Genomic DNA, 7,802 nt, shown 5'->3' on the forward strand with positions numbered 1-7,802 from the left:
AGAAGGAGGAATGGTGCTGAACCTCATCAAATAGGTTTTCCTCTGGGCGTTGGGAAATCTATCCCATCTTTTAGCTCTCAACCTGTCCTTAAAAATCATTAATAATTGGTTATCACGCTGTCCTTTCAGAACTATAGAACAAGGTTGCGGGAAACCACATACTTGATCAACTATCTATTAGAAAGAAACGACTGCATTACCGTCAATGTAATTTACAATATTTGGATAGCATTGAACCATTCACAATGACTGGCGTGATGGTAAAGAATGCTTGCTCTAATCCTATGGCTGTGGGTAAAATTTAAGGCTGACTTAAACGGAAATAACTATTGTTTATGTTGCTGATAGCTATGTGTTCGGGAATGATGCGAATCTAATCCTATTTTCGTTGCACGAGATCCCCAGTGCACAGTGATGGGTAGAAAAGGCATTAAGTGTCTCCCCGCCATTTTCCTACTACTGTTGCTAATAGTGTTGTACAAAACTGTAATATATGAATCATTGAGTCTTAGACAGATATTACACTGCGCTGTGCGCGAACTCAGCAGCGCTCTGGTTAGGGGCTTTATTAGCTGCTCTCCCGAGTTAGTGCCACGTTTGCATTGCCCAGTGCCCCAAACTGTGGCACATTCAAATAATAGTGCGCCTGCACCTTTAGATAATTGGGTGCAGACATGGGCTAATACCCGCCACAATTAACCTTGCCATGCTTAAAATATGCGTCCAGTTGAAGAACCATTATTTAAATACAATGTAAATAGAATGAATACTGCTTGTGAAAGAGGGTCTATATTATTTGACACCTAGCTCAACTTCTCGGGTACATTGAGCCATTTAACCATTTTAACTTTGAAGCTTTTAAGTTCGATCACAGGTGAGCTAAAGGTTGTACCTTGAGGGGATACTTTCTTTTCGAGTGTTCGGATAAATATTCTATCTATTGCATCGACCAAGTATTTCATTGTAAAAATGTGTTTGTGCTGAGTGTCCTCTGGGAAGTGCATCGCCCACAGATAGTTATGAGTTGTTATATACGAACGAAATGTACAAGTTTTCCATTCTGAAAATATATTTGACGCTTCTTCTGCCCAGCTCAGCCCCCACAATGTGTCCAAGTTACTGCGGTACCTGTCTCCACACTCAGCTCTGCCAACAGGGGGCACTCCAACCAAATAGAACAGCTCCCTATACTCCGTCCAGTGAAACACCAGCTCAGTGTGAACCTTAGCGCAGCGCCCTCTAAAATATTGGTGCGACATTTTTCAATTTCTTACACCATCTAATTGTGGTCTACCTGATTGAGAAAGAGTGGGTGGCGCGGTGGCAAAGTTGCACTGCTGCCTCACAGCACCAGGGACCTGGGTTCAATTCTGGCCTCGGGTCACTGTATGGAGTTTGCACGTTCTCCCCATGTCTGTGTGGGTTTCCTCTGGGTGCTCCAATTTCCTCCCACACTCCAAAGATGTGCAAGTTGGGTTAATTGGCCATACTGAATTGCCCCTTAGTGTCAGGGTAAAGTACATGGGGTTATGGGGATAGGTGGGATTGTTGTATGTTCAGACTTGATGGGCCGAATGGCCTCCTTCTGCACTGTAGGGATTCAATGAGTTGGGCTCAGTTAAGGCAGTTGTGGATGGAAGCTAGCCAATATATTTCATATAGATGCCATACAGCCAGGAGAGAGAGAGAACATCACCCCATTAGCTCTGAGGGTCATCCTGACTCAAAGTGTTGACTCTATTCTCTCTCCACAGATACTGTCAGACCAGCTGAGGTTTCCCAGAATTTTCTGTTTTTGTTTCAAATTCCAACATCCACAGTATTTTGCCTTTATCATTAGTGTGGGTTTACAAAGAACAAAGAACAATACAGCACAGGAACAGGCCCTTTGGCCCTCCAAGCCCGCGCCGCTCCCTGGTCCAAACTAGACCATTCTTTTGTATCCCTCCATTCCCACTCCATTCATGTGGCTATCTAAATAAGTCTTAAACGTTCCCAGTGTGTCCACCTCCACCACCTTGCCCGGCAGTGCATTCCAGGCCCCCACCACCCTCTGCGTAAAATACGTCCTTCTGGTATCCGTGTTAAACCTCCCCCCCCGTCACCTTGAACCTATGGTTTGGATTTGAACCCTGGATTTGATACTTTCAAAGGTGAAAGACCAATGCTTAGACTAGTGGTTCCCAAAGGGTGCGGCGCGCCACACTGGTGCGGCGAGAGAGGATGGCAAGTGTGGCGGGAAGCTTCAAGGACAATCAAAGAAACATTTAAACATGGATATATATTTTTCCAAAGTGATTGTTTTATACTTTCTGGATGTCCCATGATCATATTATAAAGTAGTTGTGTTCTATGTTATGAATCAAGCACTGCGAGGAGTTTTTTTTTGTTTTTGAATGTATTTCTTATCAATAAAAAATTCAGTGTGGCGCGAACAAATTTTTATTCCGAAAGTGCGGCCCAGTGAAAAAAGTTTGGGAACCACTGGCTTAGACCATAAAACCTTAAGACATAGGAGCAGAATTAGGCCACTTGGCCCTTTGAATCTGCTCCACCATTCAATCATGGTTGATATTTTTCTCATCCCCATTCTCCTGCCTTTTTCCCATAATCCCTGATCCCCTTATTAATCAAGAACCTATCTACCTCTGTCTTAAAGACACTCAATGACCTGGCCTCCACAGCCTACTGCGGCAAAGAGTTCCACAGATTCACCACTCCCTGGCTGAATAAATTCCTCCTCATCTCTGTTTTAAAAGATCGTCCCTTTAGCCTGAGGTTGTGTCCTCTGGTTCTAGTTTTTCCTACTAGTGGAAACATCCTCTCCACGTCCACTCTCTGTATCCTGCAGACCAGTTGACCTTGCAGACCTCGCAGTATCCTGTAAGTTTCAATAAGATCCCCCCTCATCCTTCTAAACTCCAACAAGTATAGAGCCAGAGTCCTCAACTGTTCCTCATATGACAAGCTCTTTATTCCAGGGATCATTCTTGTGAACCTCCTCTGGACCCTTTCTAAGCATCTCCACATCATGGCCCTTTCCAAGGCCAGCACATCCTTCTTTAGATACGGGGCCCAAAACTGCTCACAGTACTCTAAATGGGGTCTGACCAGAGTCTCATACAGCCTCAGAAGTACATCCCTGCTCTTGTATTCTAGCCCTCTCGACATGAATGCTGACATTGCATTTGCCTTCCTAACTGCCGACTGAACCTGCACGTTAACCTTAAGAGAATCTTGAACAATGACTCCCAACTCCCTTTGAGTTTCTGATCTCCTAAGCATTTTCCCATTTAGAAAATAGTCTATGCCTCCATTTCTCCCTTCAAAGTGCATAACATCAGACTTTTCCACATTGTATTCCATCTGCCACTTCTTTGCCCACTCTCCTAACCTGTCCAAGTCCTTCTGCAGTCCCCCTGCTTCCTCAATACTACCTGTCCCTCTACATATCTTTGTATCATCTGCAAACTTAGCAACAGTGCCTTCAGTTCCTTCTTCCAAATCGTTAATGTATATTGTGATCCCAGCACTGACCCCTGAGGCACATCACTAGTCACCAGCTGCCATCCTGAAAAATACCCCTTTGTCCCCAATCTCTGCCTTCTGCCAGTCAGCCAATCCTCTACCCATGCCAGGGTCTTATCTGAATTAATCAGATTCAGTCAACGTGGATTTGTTGAAGGCAAGTCATGTTTGACAAATAATGCATTTTTTTTAAGAAGTGACTGATGAGAGGTAAAGAGAATGCAGTAGAGCTATTTGTATTTTTTTAAATTATATTTGATCTGTTCTACCAGAAGAGACTTGTTAGAAAAAAATCCAGGCACATGGCATAAGAGGAAATCTAGCAGCATGTGTAGAAATGTGTGCTTATAAGTAGGCAATAAATATTTGTAAAGGTGTGGCTCGGAATAGAGAACAATTGGAAATTGTGTACCCAGGGGCAATTGCTGGGACCTCTTCAGTTCTCCGGTGACTTGGACTCTCATTGAGGAATTGCAATTGCGAAGCTTGTTGACAACACACAAAAAGGAGCTTTAGTAATTATGAAGTGAAAAAACTTCAGAAAAATATAGACACTTCAGTAGAATAGGCAGACAGGTGAAAGAAGCAATTTAATATTCTCGAGTGCAGAGTGATACATTTTGGAAGGAAAACAAGGAAATTAAATAAGCTGAACAAAAGAACATTGAAGTGTGAGAATAAATAAAGACAATGATGTATTCATCATTTCCTGAAAGCATAACGACAGGCAACAGCAACTTATATTTATGTAGTGCCTTTCATGTCAGTAAACAACCCAAAGCACTTTACAGAAGCATTATCGAACAATGTTTGACACCAAGCCATATAAGGGAAAACCATTGAGTTTGTTCAGAAGGTAGATTTTAAGGAGTGTCTTAAAGGAGGAAAGAGGGGTAGCAAGGGAGAGGTGTTCGAACAAGGAATTTTGGAGTTTGGGCCTTGGCAGCTGAAAGCAGTCATCAGCTGTGGAATGATTAAAATCGAGGACACTTGAGAGGCCAGAATTGGAGGACTGCAGATACCTTGTAGGGTTGGAGGAGAGTTTAGAGATAGGAAGGAGTGAGGCCATGGAGGGATTTGAAAAAAAAAAGTTAATTTTAAAACTGAGGCCTAAGCGGACACACTGGTAAGGGATAAATAAGACTTGCTGCAAATCAGGGCATGAATAATTAATCCCTTGGCATCTGCTTTGGTTAATATTAACCAATGCCGTGCAGCCAAAGGTGCAAACATTAGGACCTTATTGGCCTGCATGACTCACAAATAGCATCTGGTGCATTTAACTTGGAAGTCATTAGAGTAGATAGCTCACACAATTCTTAAGTATTCTTAATCTCTGGCTTCTTTGAACACTTTAGTCACACTTTTCCATCACGAAATTTAGATTTAACTAGTTTTAAGTTTCAGACTTTGATCTATTGAAGTAATGATAAATATAACAATTACTCATGCTGCAAAATATATCCAAGACCTCGATACTGCTCTAAAATCTGGGCAAATATCCCGAGATCTCTATTGCATTGATAAGCTGGAGACACAAAATACTTGACACCTAATGGGCAATTTCTTTAACAACCAATTTCTTTCTGAGTCACCTTTACTCTTTTCGATTTCATCAATCACTGTCCAGTGTTACATGCAATCATACTCAGTGGTCTTTAGAACATTTTGTTCTGATTTCTGCTGGATATGTATCCCATACGCTTTTTCTCTTGCTTGCGTCATTACATTGTAGAAAGGAAGACACATTCCACTCTCTGACTCATTTGTTCCCAAGCACTCAATATACATTGAGAAATATACATTGTGATCAAACTGAAGAGTAAAATGTCCTGAAAATAATTACTTAAAATCACACCACTCCATATCAGTTTACCTGATAGAAAGTCAGCAAGCACGGTGGCACAGTGACTAGCACTGCTGCCTCATAACGCCAGGGACCTGGGTTCAATTCCTGGCTTACGTCACTGTCTGTGCACGTTCTCCCTGTGTCTGCATGAGTTTCCTCCCACAGTCTGGTTCGGTGAATTGACCTGAACAGGTGCCAGAGTGTGACAACTAGGAGATTTTCACAGTAGCTTCATTGCAGTGTTAATGTAAGTCTACTTGTGACTAATAAATAAACTTTATTAATTTTGTTTCTCTCTTCTCTGACTTCCTGAGTATTTCCGACATTTTATGTTTTTATTTGTTTTTAAAAAGATGTCTTGCTATTTTTCATAAGTAACACTGTCACGCATATGGGCTATATTTTAGACTTATTAATCAAATCTTAACTATTTACTTGCTGCAGGTTTCATAATAGGCAAAGAAAAATATCAATAAAATAAAATGCACATAGTAACTAAGTAGATGTAAGGGGCCTATAAATTTTAAAGTTTAAGTTTAAAGTTTATTTATTTGTGTCACAAGTAGGCTTACATTAACACTGCAGTGAAGTTTCTGTGAAAATCCTCTCAGAGAGAATTTAGCTACACTCAGAGAGAATTTAGCATGGCCAATGTACTTAATCAGTACGTCTTTCGGACTCTGTGAGGAAACCGGATCACCCGGAGGAAACCCATGCAGATACAGGGAGAACGTGCAGACTCTGCATAGACAGTGATCCAAGCCAGGAATTGAACCCGGTCCCTGGTGCTGTGAGGTAGCAGTGTTAACCTCATGTCCATCTCTCATACAAGTAAAAAAGAGGATGCATGTTGATGTCATTTTACATTATGGCTTTACAACATTGTAAACAGAAAAGATTAGAATTGCTGTTGGTGCAGACTCGATGGGACAAATGGCCTCCTCCTGCACCATAGGGATTCTATGATTGTACAATTTTGCAAACATTTCCTCATAATGAAGACTCAAGCCCTTATTCCAGAACTTAAGCACAGAATGAATCCTGAAACTTCGATGCAATGCTATAGGAGTATTACGTTGTTGGAGATGTCACCTTTTTGAAGAATTGTTAAACAAAGACCCCTTTGTCTGTTCAAATGACATAAGAGCAAAGAATTCCCCAGCATTTATCTCTCAATCATCAGTATTCATAGAATCATAGAATCATAGAAACCCTACAGTGCAGAAGGAGGCCATTCGGCCCATCGAGTCTGCACCGACCACAATCCCACCCAGGCCCTACCCCTTTGAAGTAGATTAGCTTAGGGGTTTAAATACCCCTAAATACCCCTATTGAAGTAGATTAACCTACTATTGTAGTTTGTGGTGCTTACCTGTACACAAATGTGTTTCTGACATAACAAAGTTAACTGTGCTTCAAAAATAATTCATTGTTTATGAAGCTTTGAATGTTCTGAGGATTTTAAGGACGCAAATACTCAATTTATTTATTTAATCCAAGTCATGGCACTCACTGATTTAAATACGCAACAGTAAGGGATACACTTCAAAAGTTATTACTTGGCTATAAAGCATCTGGTGACCTGTTGGGTCTGTGAGCTCTTCTTTCCTTGGAAAGTGCTTCTTAGCTTTCTAGCTAATAAAGAGGAACCTAAGATATACACACAAACATAATTACCTCTACTTCATTGGTAATCCCATAATTACAGCTGCCAAGTAAATGATTTGATTTGATTTAGAGTCATAGAATCATAGAGGTTTACAGCATGGAAACAGGCCCTTCGGCCCAACTTGTCCATGCCACCCCTTTTTTTAAACCCCTAAGCTAATCCTAATTGTCCGCATTTCACCCATATCCCTCTATACCCATCTTACCCATGTAACTGTCTAAATGCTTTTTAAAAAACAAAATTGTACCCGCCTCTACTACTATCTCTGGCAGCTTGTTCCAGATATTCACCACCCTCTGTGTGAAAAAACTGCTCCTCTAGACACTTTTGTATCTCTCCCCTCTCCCCTTAAACCTATGCCCTCTAGTTTTAGACTCCCCTACCTTTGGGAAAAGATATTGACTATCAAGCTGATCTGTGCCCCTCATTATTTTATAGACCTCTATGAGATCACCGCTCAGCCTTCTACGCTCCAGAGAAAAAAGTCCCAGTCTATCCAGCCTCTCCTTATAACTCAAACTTGATTTGATTTATTATTGTCACATAAAGTTAAAGTTTATTTATTAGACACAAGTAAGGCTTACATTAACACTGCAATGAAGTTATTGTGAAATTCCCCTAGTCGCCAGCCTGTTCGGGTCAATGCACCTAACCAGCACGTCTTTCAGAATGTGGGAGGAAACCGGAGCACCCGGAGGAAACCCACGCAGGCACGGGGAGAACATGCAAACTCCACACAGACAGTGACCCAAACCA

Source organism: Mustelus asterias, chromosome 4 (genome assembly GCF_964213995.1).
Source record: "Mustelus asterias chromosome 4, sMusAst1.hap1.1, whole genome shotgun sequence".
Lineage (NCBI taxonomy): Eukaryota > Metazoa > Chordata > Chondrichthyes > Carcharhiniformes > Triakidae > Mustelus > Mustelus asterias.